Below are 16,482 nucleotides of genomic sequence, written 5' to 3'. Positions count from 1 at the left end.
TTTATTGTACATGAAGACAAAGAGATCAAACTAGGTTAATGGTGGTGGGGTTCATTTAGTTTTTTCCTGCAACGATGTCTACAGTTAGAGGGGTTGTTATAATGAGCAAATAGTTTGTGATGAGAATGTCAACTGCATTAAATGAGCACCTTTAAAATGCCTGGAGGCTGACCTGGCTTGGTCTTGGCCTCCTGTGTCCTTTCACACGATTGTCACATTTTGCCATTTGCATTGTTATCCCCGTTCTTTTTCTCATGAACACATTTTTTGTGCAATCAAAATCTTAATTCTATTACATTTTGATCTCCTAGAAAAAAAAACTTGACAAAGCAGAAAATAAGCCTCAGTCTTGCCTAAAGGAGCACAAAAATCCGAATACTGTATTGCAAAATCAACGTTTGCGGAGGATCAAAGGCCCAGAAACTGCAATGTGAGAGTTCTTCCAGCAGGTGGCGGTGCTGTGTAGGAAGAAAAGCTACCCTCTGGCTAAAGGTGGTTGGAGGCTGCTGCTGCTGCTAAATCGCTTCAGTCGTGTCCAACTCTGTGGCTCCCCCGTCCCTGGGATTCTCCAGGCAAGAACACTGAAGTGGGTTACCATTTCCTTCTCCAATGCATGAAAGTGAAAAGTGAAAATGAAGTCGTGTCCGACTCCCAGCGACCCCATGGACTATAGCCCATCAGGCTCCTCCGTCCATGGGATTTTCCAGGCAAGAGTGCTGGAGTGGGGTGCCATTGCCTTCTCCGGCTGGCTGGAGACAATTCATTTAAGCTGGCAAATTGGCCTTCCCAGGCACTGTCCTAGGTGTGCAGTGGAGCCAGCCAGCAGGAGGTGAGACAGCCTGTCCCAGCTTGGGGAACTCCCAGTCTTAGGGGTCATCCTCAACTATCAGACTGGGTCATTCATTTGTGCTGCTCTCGGAAAAGAACTCAAAGAATTTAAAAAACAAACTCCACACCTTTTGTACTGTTGATAGGAATGTAACGTGGTGGCCAACAGCAAGGTTGTTCCTCAAAATATTAAAAATAGAATTGCCGTACTATCCAGCAATTCCACTTCTGGGTATATACCTAAAAGAATTAAAAGTAGGGTCTTGAAGAGATGTTTGTACACCATGCTCATAGTGAGTGAGTGAAGTCGCTCAGTCGTGTCCAACTCTTTGGGACCCCGCGGACTGTAGCCTACCAGGCTCCTCCGTCCTTGGGATTCTCCAGGCAAGAATACTGGAGTGGGGTGCCATTTCCTTCTCCAGGGGGTCTTCCCGACCCAAGTATCGAACCCAGGTCTCCCGCATTGGAGGCAGACACTTTAACCTCTGAGCCACCAGGGAAGTACCACTAATCAAGTAGCTAAAATGTGGAAACAACCCAAGTGCCTATAGATGGGTGAATGGATAAACAAAGTGGAGTATATGTGTATCAGTTCAGTTCAGTTCAGTCGTTCAGTCATGTCCGACTCTTTGCGACCCTATGAATCGCAGCACTCCAGGCCTCCCTGTCCATCACCAACTCCTGGAGTCCACCCAAACTCATGTCCATCGAGTCGGTGATGCCATCCAGCCATCTTATCCTCTGTTGTCCCCTTCTCCTCCAGCCCCCAATCCCTCCCAGCATCAGGGTCTTTTCCAATGAGTCAACTCTTCGCATCAGGTGGCCAAAGTATTGGAGTTTCAACTTCAGCATCAGTCCTTCCAAAGAACACCCAGGACTGGTCTCCTTTAGGATGGACTGGTTGGATCTCCTTGCAGTCCAAGGGACTCTCAAGAGTCTTCTCCAACACCACAGTTCAAAAGCATCAGTTCTTCGATGCTCAGCTTTCTTCACAGTCCAACTCTCACATCCATACATGACTACTGGAAAAACCATAGCCTTGACTAGACGGACCTTTGTTGGCAAAGTAATGTCTTTGCTTTTCAATATGCTATCTAGGTTGGTCATAACTTTCCTTCCAAGGAGTAAGGATTTTAATTTCATGGCTGCAATCACCATCTGAAGTGATTTTGGAGCTCCCCAAAATAAAGTTTATGCGTATAAACAGAAATAAAGGATGAGCATTCTGATATATGCTGCAGCATGGATGAAGCTTGAAGGCACTATGCTGAGTGAAATAAGCCACTCACAAAAATACAACTGCATGTGATTCCACTTTTATGAAATACTTGGAGTCATGGAATTCACTGAGACAGAGAATAGAAGGCAGTAGCTGCCAGAGAGTAGGGGAAGGGGAAGTTAGAGTTTAGTTACAAAGTTGCAATTTTACAAGATGAAAAGAGATCCAGGGTTAGATGTTTGGACAATATGAATATATTTAATACTATGAACTGTACAGTTAAACGTGGTTAAGACGGTAATTGCTCTGTTATGTGTAATTTACCACACACACAAAAACCCCACCACAAGTTCTCTGCCCATGGGCCTGTCTGCAGTGTATACCCTCTGTAGGACACAGCGAAGTTGCTACGGCAAAACTACCCATATTTTCAGGCAGCCTTCTGGGCTGGAGACCTGAAAGAGAGTGTGTGTTTACACTTGCTTGGCTATTGTGGCAGGTGTGGTCCTCAATCCAGTGACCTACTGTGCAGTTCCACTTCTCCCTTCCACAGACCTTTCAAAGGTGCAGAAAAAGAAGACAATCGTCTGCCCTAGAGCCACGGACCCAGGAAGCAGAAAGAAACGAGGGCCAGGCATTCTCTTTTGTAAGCACTGTCTCATTTTACCTTTATTTAATCACCCCAGAAAGTCAGGATCAGCCATCATTCTCACTTGCCGAGTAAGGAAATTGTGGCTCAAAGTTCACAGTGTTACCCAAGATCCGTAACTAGAAAGCATCAGGATCTGAATTCTGACTGCATCGATGGATACTGTGTGGCCTGATGAAAGGAGAGCAGACCTGGGCTGTTTGCTTATACCGTACTTCCCTTATGATGCTTAAATACAGTGCTTTTCAAAAGTGAATCAAGTATGCATTTCTAATAGGCTCCTAGGGGATATGGAAGGTGCTGGTATCATTTTGACTAGCAAGACTTTAATCTGCACAATTTCCCAAACTTTCTTACCATCTCAGCAGCTTTTTCTTAGAAACTTAGGTCAAAAGAAATTCTTATTCCATTTTTTGTTAGATCAAAACACCTTACTAAATATTGTGTTCTAAAAGCTTGGTAGCCATTAAGCAACTATGTATATAATAATTGAAGAAAACTATAATATTTTTATTTTATTCTTAAAAAAGCACCATTACTTACAAGTGGGATCTATGCCTACCCCTGCCCTGCACAACTTCTCAAACCTTGAGATCAAACCTTGAGATCATGAGGGATGCCACGGTCCTCTTTTCCTATTCCATATTGATCTTTTATGATACTGGCTCCTTAGGACAGCAACACCCAGCTTCCAAAAGATATGACATCATTAAAAGAAATTCAGTGCACTGTTGAAATTGTGAACTACTGGAATTCAAATTTCACACAGAGACTGACAGATATCAAGCATTGCTGGATTTCCCTTTGAAATCTATCCCAAGGCACTCCACAATTTGGGAACTGTGGCTTTTGGGCACCCTGCCTGTGTTAGAGAAGAGCAGCAATATGACATTGCTAGTCTGTGATAGGTGCTTAGAGACTCTTTCACTAAATCACTGTGAAAGGTTGCCAAGGTCTTGAGGCCTTTTTCTGACTAGAGAGGGGACCACATGAACTGACCTCTAACGTTGCAGATAGAATATCTGTGGTTCTTATGATCTGTACACATGTCTCAGCTCTCCTGTAAGATTAAGCTCTTAGAAGGCAGGGGCTGAGTCTTCAGCATCAAACCCCATATCACCTTCCTCACAGCAGTTGTTCAATAAAGACTTGTAGAGTAAATGCTTTTTGAAAGTCTTGATCAGTTTCCAGGGGGTTGGGGGTGGGGTGGGGTGGATGGAGATTTTATTAATTCTTTTACATCCAAAACATTTTCAAGTTTGATAAAAGCATTTTAGTGACCAGTGTTTTAGCAGTTGTTTTATTTTTTTGTATTTTTGGCTGCACTGGGTCTTCGTTGCGGTGCTCGGTCTTTCTCTGGTCGCAGAACATGGGCCCTAGAGCTCGCAGGCTCAGTAGTTGTGGTGTGTGGGCTTCTGGTTGTGGTGCAAACTCAGTTGCCCTGCAGCATGTGAGATCTTAGTTTTCCAACCAGAGATCGAACCCACGTCCCCTGCATTGGAAGGAGAATTCTTAACCACTGGACCACCGGGGAAGTCCCCACCTGTAATTTTAAAAGGAGAGACATATGTCCATGGGATTCCAGAAGGGTGGGAAGGGAAATAGCAATGGAGAAGGACTAGATTCCAATTCTAGGACAAGTGCTTACTACCTGTGAGGATTTGGGTAAGTCACTTGATTCCTGTCCCTCAGCCTCCTTATCTGTTTAACGGGAATCACAACAGCTACTCTCTGCCTATGGAGTAATTATGAATATTTTAACAGGTGCCGTGTTTGAGTGTGTTTTGTAAGTTAGGCATCCTTGTCATCCCACCATATTCCTCTCACTGCCCCCTCCACAGAAGAGTGACTACCGCTGTCCACTCTGTCCAGTAAATGCCAGCAGCTTCCCAAAACCATAACCAGGAGTAGAGCTCCCTGCCCAGCATCACTACTTTAATTACGGGGTTCAGATGTGATCCAGGTAATCGGAGAGCAGTCATTAGGAGAAGTCAAGGGGACCCTAAGTCTCTATCCATGGGAGAGGTAACAAATTAGGCATCATATTTATTTCATATTTATGTGGCCTTTGAGATAGAATCTTTCACCTTAATTTAAGGAACAGAAGAAAATGGACATCAGCAGAATGTCAAACATTCTTGGAACAAATCAAAGTGTGGAATGGCTTTCCTTTAAAAATGAAAATTCCAAGCTCAGAACCTGATACTCTTCCTTAAAACAATTGAACCATCTTCCGATTTCACCTCAGTATCAAGATGAATCCCTTTGTCCACCCACATAAGTCAGTTGTCCTCCTGTCCCCTAATTGATGGGACCTCAGGGCTCTACTAACTCTCTTTTGGGAATCACATTCAAGAACATCTGCCAGTTAATCCTCAAGGTGCCCCTTAGGTTTATAGTTCTTCATTATTGATTTTAGCTGTTGCTGTTGTGCTAGGCACTCAGTTATGTCTGACTGTTTGCGACCCTATGAATTGTAGCCTGCCCTCTGTCCATGTAGTTCTCTGGGCAAGAATACTGGAGTGGATTGCCATCCCCTTCTCCAGGGCATCTTTTGGACCCAGGGCTCAAACTCAGGTCTCCTGCATTGCAAGCAGACTCTTGACCATTTCAGCCACCAGGGTGGCTCTGATTTTAGCTGTATTGATTATTAAATCTAAAATAGACCAGACACATTCTGTGGAAATGAAGAACTCTGTGTGTATGGGTGCATTCATCAGAATTATTCAGAGAAATGGAACCAATAACACAGAAACACATAGAGAGAGGTTTCAAGGAATTAGCTCATGCAACTGTGGGGTTTTGCAAATTTGAAATCTGCAGGGCAGGCTGGAAGCCTGTGAATTCAGACACGGTTTCTATTTTGCAGTCTTGAAGCCAAATTTCTTCTTTGGGAAGCCTCTGTCTTTGTTTTCAGTGCCATCCACTGATTAGATGAGGCCCACCCAAATGCTTTACTCAAAGTCTGCACATTTAAATGTGAGCGGCATCTAAAAATTACCTCCTAGTGGATCTAGACTGGTGTTTGACCAAAAAACTTAACATGTTAGCCTATCCAAGTTGACACATAAGTCAAGCATCAGAACTGGTGTCTAAAAATGACTAAGGCCATCCATAACAGCCTAAAAGTGGCCGTTTATTGTAATTCAACTGGTACCACCAGGAGATGAATAAAAATGGGAGAAAAGACTCAGGATGGAGGAGCTTTCCCAGGCAGCTGTCTTAGGAAAACAAAATACCAGTGTTCCTCCTCCAGCAATCCCTGTCTGTGTCTCCTGGCCCCACATACTGAATGGGAACATCTGGGTAGGCGTGGAAACATCTGCACGGGTGTGTTCACTGCAAGGCAATCAATCTTTGGGTTGATGCACCCTTTTCATCAACATTTCCTCCTCCACTGGGGCGAGTCCTTTCTGGGTAACACTGCCTTATCTAATCCAGAGGAGGGGTGGAGCTCTGGTGAAATAAACAATGCAAAATGGTCACTCATGGAAAGTAACGTCCTTCTACCCCCACCCCACCTACCCTCTCCCTCAGCCAGAACATGGGTTAGATCAGCCTAGTGGCAAAGAGGTTAACTTGTTGGAAGGTTGACTGATGCCTGGAGTATTGTGAAAAAGGTACCCCTGAAAACATTCTGCCTGCTTATTGAAAAATGTAATTCCCTCTCCCCATCTCCCCCAAAATGTTGTGCTTGGTTGTACTAGGAGGTGATTTCTTTATTTAAAAATATTTATTTACTTATTTTTGGCTGTGCGGGTCTTTGTGGCTACAAGAACTTTTCTCTAACTGTGGTGAGCAGGAACTACTCTACTTGTGGTGTGAGGTTTTCTCAGTGTAGTAGCTTCTCTTGCTGTGGAACACAAGTGCTAGGGTGCACGGGCTTTAGTAGTGTGGCACGTGGCTCAGTAGTTGTGGTTCCCAGGCTCTAGAGCACAAGCTCAGTAGGTGTGGCACACGGAATTATTTGCTCCACGGCACGTGGGATCCTCCTAGCCCAGGAATCAAACCCATGTCTCCTGTATTGGCAGGCAGATTCTTTAGCACTGAGCCACCAGGGAAGCCCCTAGGAGGTGATTTCTAGCCAGTGATTGGATGATGCTTCTGAGAAGAGCTAAAGGAACCCGCCCTTTGGTCCTCAGGCCTCCTTTCCATCCTTAGGGTCCGACGGGTTCCAGTGAGCTTAGCTTGCGTGTTGTGTTTCCTGATGTCCTTAACTGCCTCCCTTAGGCACTGACTCCCTGTCCACCCCCAGCATGTAGTGAAACACAAAGCACACGGTGTCGCCTTGTTCTGTAGTGCCATGCCCTGGCTGACTGTCGAGGGGATGGTGAAGGTCCACGTCCTGCGCATGGTCTGCAAGGCCCTCCGTGGTCTGCCTCCATGTTGCTTTGTCATCCTATTCTCCCTAATCTTCCGTTTTCTGGTCTAGTTAGATTTTCTGACCTGCCAGGAGATTTGGGGGTCTCCTTTATTAATGTTGCTTCCTCCTTCCCTCTGCAGTGTCGTTTTCTTTTTCTGTCTGTCCTTTGTGGGGTTTCTTTGCCTGGTGGAGGGGCTGAGAAGGAAGTAGAGTGAAGGGAACAGAGCTGGGATTAGAGAGCAGTGATCCTGAATTGTTTTGATTGAGCTGAAAGAATGACGTGTGTGTGTGTGTGTTGAATGTGCACTTGTACACACACACACACGTGAGTTTGTGCAGCACAGCATCTGTTGGTGAACCACCTAACTGATGTAAACAAGGTCTCAGACACCAAGAGGAAAGTGATGGGAAAGAGAGGTGAACTAAGATTGAGTAAATGTCTAGGGAAACCAGAGGCTTTAAATGCATTATCTGAACTACTTGTCACATCAACCTGGAAAGGTGGTATAGCCCAGCTGTTTTTACAGATAAAGACACTGAAGCTAAGAGAGTTAGAGAAACTTGCCACATAGGCAAAGCTAATAAATGACTGAGCGGTTAGTGATGTCCCACAAGTCTGGTTCCAAAGCTCCTCATTGTACCACACACTCTCCCCGGATGTGCTTTTGTACTCTCAAGTTATGTTTGCATGCTCTCTATGCAGAAAGTCCTGAGGAGAATTTAAAATACGTTGTTTCCCAAAGGTGACTCAATCAGAGAAACAGGTCTCATGTATCATCAGGGAAGCCCCATGGCTCAGTGGTAATCTGCCTGCAATGCAGGAGACTCGGGAGACACAGGTTCAGTCCCTGGGTTGGGAAGATCCCTTGGATCAGGTAATGGCAACCCACTCGGGTATTCTTGCCTAAAGAATCCCATGGACCGAGGAGCCTGGCGGGCTATAGTCCATGGGATCGCAAAGAGTCGAACACAACTCAGCAACTGGTGGATTCTGGATTACATGGAGATGATCTCCTGAGATCCAAGTCCAAGCAACTTTCACTTGCCAGATCCTTTTTTCCTTACTGGACTGAGCATAACATGGACCTGGCCTCCTGTCAACAATCTGGGTGGGAATCACCTGCATGGTAGCCCTGTCTTTCTTCAACACTCTTGCTGTGAGCAGTTCTTCTCCCGTGGAAAGAGGGATGCCACCTACTGAGTGCTTTAGATTCAAAATCTGCCAGCATCTATGAGATTAAATTTACTACTATTGTTCAGTTTAAAAAGTATCCTGCAACAGGGAAAATCTTCAAAACTGCAAAACTTATCATATTCCTTTCTCTCACTGGTTGGGTCCTCACCAAGTGCCTACTCTGGGCAGCCTTGTGCTGTATCAGGAGTTGAGTTTTTATGAAGTTTGTCATTTCTGGTAGAGCAAATCTTTTGAGACTGAACAAATAGAATCCGCTGAGCCCAAGGTAACCCCAGACAAGACCTGTCACTGTGTCATATTTCTAAGAAAGGCCCCCTGGAAACTTACTTGTACAGTGCAATGAAGACAGAAAATTCACTTTTGTCCTTCCTTCACATATGTTTTTATTTATTTACTTCTTTGGCTGTGCCAGGTCTTAGTTGCAGCATTGTGGAAACTTCAATCTTCCTTGCAGCACACGAACTTAGTTACCACATGGGATGTCTAGTTCCCTGATCAGGGATCAAACCTGGGCCCTCTGCATTGGGAGTGTGGCATTTTAGCCATCACAGTCAGCCACTGGGGCACCAGAGAAGTCCCCACATACATTTATTACATTTAATCCTCACCAAAGCCTAACAAAGTCTGTATTTATTTATTTATTTATTTTTTTAAGCAGTGAAGAGGCAAGACGTCCAAGGAAGTAAAGACTCAAGTCTAAGGTCAAATGTCAAGGCAGTGATGTAGTGCCTGACACTGAGCTAAGTCCACCTGATCACAGGCACAAACCACAGGCTCTAGATGGGAAAGATTTATCCCCATAGGAGATGAATAGTCTTTTACTTCCATTCCTCTTTGTTTTCATTTAGGTGTCCTTAGATCTGGATACCTAAGTATTAAATGAACAAATAAAGTCCACTGAACTCAAGGTAAGTCCACACTTCCAGTGCAGGCGCCCGGGTTTGATCTCTGGCCTCGGAGCTGGGTATCCCATGCTGCAACTAAGAGTTTACGTGCTACAATGAAGACTGAAGATTTCACAGCGTTGCAGCTAAGACCTAGCACAGCCAAATAAACAAATTAAAGAAATCAATACTGACACCTAGTATTTCAAATGTTAAATTGAAATACTCTCTATTTTTCATTATTTTTCAGAGCATGGAAAATTCTTTTCCAAATTTTACCTTCTCTGTGAAATCTAAAATGCTCCTGGCAGCACTTAGCACCCCCTGCCCCCAACTCTTCTGGGCTCTGGGACTGACATTTATTTAGCACTGAACTTAGTAGGTCAATAGTATGCAGTATTATCATACAGTATTATGTATGGTACTTGGGGGTGGTTCCCTCCAGATGGTGTAAGCTCAGGGAAGCCTGAGACTGTGTCTGATTCTATCTCTGAAACTCCAGAGCTCAGAAAACAATGGATGGTCCACATACACCTGAATTAATATAAATTACCAAGTACCAGAAAAGAAAATTGACAAGGATTGTGGAATAACTGCCAAAATAACACTGTAAAAAAACAGAACCAGATAAAAGCAACGCCACATCTCTATATTTGGTTGGCCTAGGATGACCCTTATTAGCAAATGGGAGAAACAGGTTGGTGGCCCCACATGCCTTAGGAGATCTTCACCCAACAGAAAAGTGCTGGCTCATTTCCTTTCCCAGAGGACAGGTGGCAGCTCCAGGCTCTCCTGGGCCACTGGCTGTAGGATTAGTGCCAAAAATTCTTGTCCACCGTGGCCTGAGAGCCTGAGTACAAAACCATTCCAGAGAACATCAGCCTGACTGAGGACTTCACCCCTGTGATGGTCTCTACAATTTCAGCGGTTATGAACCAGGCAAAGTGGACAGGACCTGAAATGTTAAACTGATTGATTGTGTGTGCTCAGGGTGTGTGTGCTGAGCTGTGCTCAGTTGTGTCTGACTCTTTGTGACCCCATGGACTACAGCCTACCAGGCTCTTCTGTCCATGGAATTTTCCAGGCAAGAATACTGGAGTGGTTGTCATTTCCTTCTCTAGGGGATCTTCCCAACCCAGGGATTGAACCCATGTCTCTTGAGCCTCCTGCATTGGCCAGGGGCTTCTTCACTACATGGGAAGCAATTGGTTATATACACATCTCTAGTTGTAATCTCAAAAAAAAATGTTTTTACAGCCTTCACTTACAAGAAACATAGGTCTTGAATCTGTTTGCATTTGGACAAGTCACTTTCTGTCTCTGTCCCTCAGTTTCTTTCTCCGTAAAATCAAGAGACAGATAAAATGCATCAAAGACCTTAAAACACATGCATGCTATTTGTCTCAGAAATTCTACTTCTATGCCTCTTACCTGAGGAAATGACCAGAAATATTTTTGTAACAAAGTGCACATCACAGTATTATGTATATTATGGAGAAACTGAAAAATAGCTAAGGTCCATTATTAAGGTCAAATGAATCACGATACATTCATTGAATGGAATATGTGCAGCTATTTAAAAGGAGAGGTGAAAGGCATGTGTGATAGAATAACTGAATGCTCATAATATAGCTTATCAATGCCTTCCAGCAAAAGACCAACAGAAACACACTTGTAGATGGACAAGTCAGGCTTATCAGTCATCGTGGTGAAGGGGCACACCCACAGGTAACTGCCAGGCATCTCAGCACCAATATCAGGGGCTGCTTTCTATTTGTTTCTCAATTGATGATTCTAAAAGCATAATATAAAATATAATACAAGGAATCTTATTTTTAGCTTTGTGAAAGCCATGTGAAACATTCACCATGTGGGTACTATCATCAAATCAATGAAGTGGGAATAAACATAATTTGTTTTCCCCCCTCACTTTTCAGGATTTCTCTTTTTCTCTCTCACGTAAATCAGAGGTTGCTTCTGTAAGAAAAATTTTGACCTGCAATAGGAAGTTAGATATATTATACACTCAGTAAAAACAGATAAAGGGAAAATATTGACCTTGATGATCTTCAGTCTTATTAAACTTTTATTTTGAGATCACTGTGAATTCACGTGAAGTTGTAAGAAGTGATATGGGAGAGATCTCACATACCCTTTACCCAATTTCCCCCAATAGGTAACGTTTTGCATAATTATAGTATATTATCGTGCCAGGAAATGGAAGCAATCCAGTCCCTTTTGACACAGAGAAGTGGGACGTAGATAAGGTAGAGCGCATCGGATAGCAGAGGCAGGAGAAATTATAAGTCATTTCTCTCTATAGCCCTTGGGTTCAGGTGGTTCACTAAACCAGTTACACTTGGAAAAGTAAAAAGCAATAAAATGGTGATTCAGCAGGGACACTGGCCTCTTCCTCTAAACCTGATGCTAAAGAGGCCACAGAATGAAGAAAAAGGTAGAAGAATCTGAGAAAGCAATGCAAACATGGTGAGAACCCCTGCGAGAGACAGGTGATAGGTACCAGGTTGGTGCATAGATCTGTGTCTATGTATTTGGAGGTTGGGAATGGATGGGAGCAGCTAGAGAGACCAGGATGCTGTGGATGAGAATAAGCTAGAGAAAAGCCTCTATGTTGCATCTTTTTTTCTCCTGCCCTCCCACCCCATTATCCTGTATAAATTCTTACTCCATCACCACTTTGTGGCAGCCAAAAATCTGATATGGAGGGAAAACAGAGCTCCGTGATCAGGCCTGGCCAAGACAAGGTACAGGAAACAACAGGTATAGACAGACCTGCTGCCCCCGCTAGTCCTCCTTTCCCAGGTGTGCCCACTGGTCCCCAGAGTGGCTCATTACAAGCTACTGCGTGCTTGACTTTTTGGTTAAATATTTTGGGTTGAGATTTATATGCATACACTCATATGCACATACAAACATTCTTGTAGGATTCTTTAAACCTCTTGGGATAGACCAAGAATACTCTTTTCTCTCTAAAATTAGTACCTGTGCCTGATAAAATTTTTTTTTTTCTGGAGAGGCAGGGTTTGGTAAAGTTAAGCATCGATTCTCTGTAATTCCACTACATCTGAAACAATGCTTTAAAGTAGTAAAAAGGATAAATATTTGTACTGTTGGCAAATGAACATTGCTCTGTCACCAAATACCCAAATGGAGGGAAAAAAATTAAAACTTCCTCTCTGCTTTGGGTCGTTAGAGCAAAGCTCTAGGAGGGGATTTATAACTACACAGTTACAAATTATGAATGTGCATTTGTTCAAGAACGACACCCTGTTGATTTGCTATTTAGTTTTTTTATTGCTGGCTTTTTGCTTTGCTCCATAGGAGAGCGACTGCAGATTTGGCCGCTGCTCAGACTGAGGAGTCGCCAGGGACATTGTTCCTATTCAGAAATGCATGGGGTATATCAAAGACGGAGCTTGCAAACTTGTATATTAAAACCCATACATTACCAGCACAATGAAAACCCTCCTCCCACTCCATGTGGGAGGCCTGGGGCTGAGTGTGAATAGAGGACTTTCACACTGGAGGCAGCTGAAGGAATGCTTGGCCTCCCTAATTATCTAGTTACAGGGCTTCTGACCCTGCTTGGCAAATTCCTATGAGTTCCTTAAAGATCACCAAGGGAAGTGATGGGGAAGAGGAAGGAAGGAGGGAAGAAATGTGGAGCTTCCTTCTAATACGCTACTCCCACTTAGTGCCTCACATTCTACGTGTTCTATATACTGGCCTTCTCAATATGATTTCCCTTCAACAAAAGCATCCCCCTAGTTGGTACAATGGATAAAAATCTGCCTTGCCATGCAGGTTACACAGGTTCGATCCCTGGTCTGGGAAGATTCCACATGGTGTGGAGCAACTAAGCCCGTGGCCACAACTGCTGAGCCCAGGTGCTGCAACTGCTGAAGCCTGCACACTCTAAAGTCTCGTTCCTGCACCCAGAGAAGCCACAGCAATGAGAAGCCCATACCCCACAGCGAAGAGTAACCCCCACTTGCTTCAACTGGAGAAAGTCCACGCAAAGCAACGAAGATCCAGCACAACCAGGAAACTAAATACACAAAATTTAAAAAAGAAAAGAAAATCATCCCCCAAACACTGGATAATAGAAGCATGACACTTTTCTTTTTAAAAAAATTTTATTTGTTTGTATTTATTTATTTTAATTGGAGGCTAATTACTTGACAATATTCTGGTGTTTTTTGCCATACATTGACATGAATCAGCCATGGGTGTACATTTGTTCCCCATCCTGAACCTCCCTCCCACCTCCCTCCGCATCCCATCCCTCAGGGTCATCCCAGTGCACCAGCCCTGAGCACCCTGTCTCATGCGTCAAACCTGGACTGGTGATCTGTTTCACATATGATAATATACGTTTCAGTGCTATTCTCTCAGATCATCCCACCTTCACCTTCTCCCACAAAGTCCAAAAGTCTGTTCTATACATCTGTGTCTCTTTTGCTGTCTCACATATAGGGTCATTGTTACCATCTTTCTAAATTCCACATATATGCGTTAGTACACTGTATTGGTGTTTTTCTTTCTGACTTACTTCACTCTGTATAACAGGCTCCAGTTTCATCCACCTCATTAGAACAGATTCAAATGCATTCTTTTTGACGGCTGAGTAATATTCCATTGTGTATGTGTACCACAGCTTTCTTATCCATTCGTCTGCTGATGGACATCTAGGTTGCTTCCATATCCTGGCTAATATAAACAGTGCTGTGATGAACATTGCGGTACACGTGTCTCTTTCAATTCTGGTTTCCTTGGTGTGTATACCCAGCAGTGGGATTGCTGGGTCATATGGCAGTTTTATTTCCAGTTTTTTAAGGAATCTCCACACTGTTCTCCATAGTGGCTGAACTAGTTTGCATTCCCACCAACAGTGTAAGAGGGTTCCTTTTTCTCTGCACCCTCTCCAGCATTTATTGTTTGTAGACTTTTTGATAGCAGCCATTCTGACCGGCGTGAGATGGTACCTCATTGTGGTTTTGGTTTGCATTTCTCTGATAATGAGTGATGTTGACCATCTTTTCATGTGTTTGTTAGCCATCTGTATGTCTTCTTTGGAGAAATGTCTGTTTAGTTCTTTGGCCCATTTTTTAATTGGGTCGCTTATTTTTCTGGAATTGGGCTGCAGGAGTTGCTTGTATATTTTTGAGATTAATTTTTTGTCAGTTGGGAAGCATGCCACTTTTCTATGGGGTTAAGGGGCTTAGGGAAAGCAGGATAGGCCATGGTACTTGTTTTCTTTTTGAGCAGATGCCTTAGAGCAATGGGTGTTGGCTGGTATGCCTCAAGCCCTTCCTATGTGTGATGGTTTGTTTCAGTGAATGTGAGATTCATTCTTGTTCCAACTACTGTCTGTCAAACAGAGCACAGAGCCACATGCTCATGCAGTGGGATAGGGAGCGAGAGCAACATGTGACTGGGGAGAGGATGGAGGAAACGGATCAAGGGAAGATCTGTTTCCTGGCACACGTGAGACTCTGGCATCAAGAAACTATAATAGTGCTGACCAGGGGAGGAAGAGTTGTGCCAGTCACTCAGCATTGAAGGACAACCTTGTCAGCATGAGAACTGCGGGAAGTCTTCCTTTTTGAACTTCCTGAAATAGGTATTCTTGTGTTATTAATATTCATCTTTTAATTCCAGCAATCAGTTTTAACTTTCAAGACTCTCACTAGCATGTATCCTCTTGAGTGCTGGGGTAGCTGGGAGCTGCAAAATGTTCAGGGGGAAGGGAATGCCAGGCTGCCAGAAGGAAGCCTTTCTGGTAAGATGTTAGAGAAATCGCAGAAGAGAGGACTCAGATATTAAAGATTCCAGAACCTACATCTACCACTGGGCTCAGCCTCTCCCCCACTCCACATCCTCCCCACCTCATAACCTGGTTTCACACACCTTTCCAACTACTGTCTCCTAATCTGACTTTGTGTACATCATTACTGCGGTTCAGCAGCCCCAGGCTGATAATTGAAGATCAGTTTGGTATAAAAACTCTGGTTATAGAACCTCAGGAAGGGCACAATCTTGACTCTACTTACACCAGAGAACATTTCAGACGCTTTCCTTCTAAGGTGATCTCAGGACCCATGACAAGCCCGTAGGAGCTACCCTGGGTGCCTGGCAGCTAGGAGCTGCAGAAGGTTGTACACAGCAGTCATTCTTCCGTACCCAACTGCCAGGACCACAGCACACATGAGTACAGAAGCCTGAATTCCCACCCTGGCTCCTCCTCTATGTCAATTTCCTTGGTTATTTAGTTTTCTTATAACTGCTTTGAGGATCAAATGGGATGATAGGGGGAAATGATTGAACACATACAAGGGCACAGAGAACACTCTTCTTTTCATGAAGGACATTATTTAAATAATGACTAAATAATACATTTTACATATAGTTTATATATGATTTGATGGATAAATACTGTTTTTCTGAAGTTCTAATACTTAATTGCAAGGACATGAAGATTTATGGTTCACTGTTTTTCATTCAACTCTCAAAGCTCACATTTGGCACCAGATTGGAAGAGTGATATTGGCTTGGTTGAGCCCAATTATCTTCCATTTTTTGCTTCTTCTCAACAAGTCTCCTGAAAGATGAGGAATCTTATCTTGGAAGAAGGACATGCTACTGCAAGTTAGGAAATACCTATCCTTCTCTTATTAAGAAAGGCAAGTTGATATCTTAGATTTTTCAATGGCAGAACTCATTTCAAATACTACATTATTTCCCCTATGAATACAGATATCTGTGGAGAGTCTCCTGCCTTGAGTTTTGGGGTCAGGGATTATGGTCCTTACCATGTTCTGAACTGCTATAGAGGTGATACTTTCAAACCAATTCAAAGGCAAGCCTGTGTTCAGGAGGAGGAGATTTTCAGTCCATCTGTTTCCTGTGCATTCATTCACTGCCTTCGGGAGTTTGCTGACTAACTCACACTTAGAAGCTACAAGTTTCAAGGGAGCTTCATTCACACTAGATGACAGAGGGTCTACACCTCCATCCTGTAGCTAGGGAAAGCAATTGCTCCATCAACCTACTCTCACAGCCACATGCCATCTCAGTCTATCCTTGTTTTAAGGAAACAGTAGGACAACACAGGCTAGGGAGGGAAAATTCATTTAAGGGTGTTTAAAAGGAAACTGCTTGAGTCCTTTATGGTCCTATCCACATCTTGTCAGCATCCGCCTCTGCCTTTCCAGGTGATAATTAAGCATTCAGTTCAGTTCAGTTCAGTCGCTCAGTCTTGTCCAGCTCTTTGTGACTCCATGAATCGCAGCACGCCAGGCCTCCCTGTCCATTACCATCTCC

The sequence above is a fragment of the Capra hircus genome, chromosome 4 (genome assembly GCF_001704415.2).
Source record: "Capra hircus breed San Clemente chromosome 4, ASM170441v1, whole genome shotgun sequence".
NCBI classification, from domain to species: Eukaryota; Metazoa; Chordata; class Mammalia; order Artiodactyla; family Bovidae; genus Capra; species Capra hircus.
This window is presented reverse-complemented; position numbering follows the sequence as displayed.